At 37.1% G+C, this 369-nt stretch overlaps 1 pseudogene; it reads right to left on the bottom strand.

Annotated features, from left to right (window-relative positions):
- Positions 1-258: 258 nt before the first annotated feature.
- LOC102492711 (GTP-binding nuclear protein Ran-like) overlaps positions 259-369 on the bottom strand; it is a 33,823-nt pseudogene continuing 33,712 nt past the window's right edge.

Below are 369 nucleotides of genomic sequence, written 5' to 3'. Positions count from 1 at the left end.
TCAAGATATATTTAAAGCTTGGGAGTACTTGAAAGCTGCAGGAAAACATGAACATCTTCCTCAAGTATCAACTTTACATTATACATGTAACATTAAAACAAAAACAAGTGCAAAATTTTTACTCATTATTAACAGACAATACTTTTCTCAAGCTGCCACCATCAGTTGTAGCTTTTTACTGCCTTTGAAGTTCTACATTAAAACATGGTAACCTTTAGTGTAAAATAAAAGCAACTGTAGTAGACTTAAGCTTCATTCTCACAGGTCATCAACTTCATCTGGGAGAGCAATTATCTGAGCAACCTCTAGGTCATGGTCATACTGTGCTGCCAGAGCCGGGTTCATAACAACCTCTGGTGGGGTAAGAGC

Source organism: Tupaia chinensis, unplaced genomic scaffold (genome assembly GCF_000334495.1).
Source record: "Tupaia chinensis unplaced genomic scaffold, TupChi_1.0 Scaffold145163_1, whole genome shotgun sequence".
NCBI lineage: Eukaryota > Metazoa > Chordata > Mammalia > Scandentia > Tupaiidae > Tupaia > Tupaia belangeri.
The sequence above is the reverse complement of the archived record's forward strand: the minus strand, read 5'-3'. Positions and strand labels throughout refer to the sequence as shown.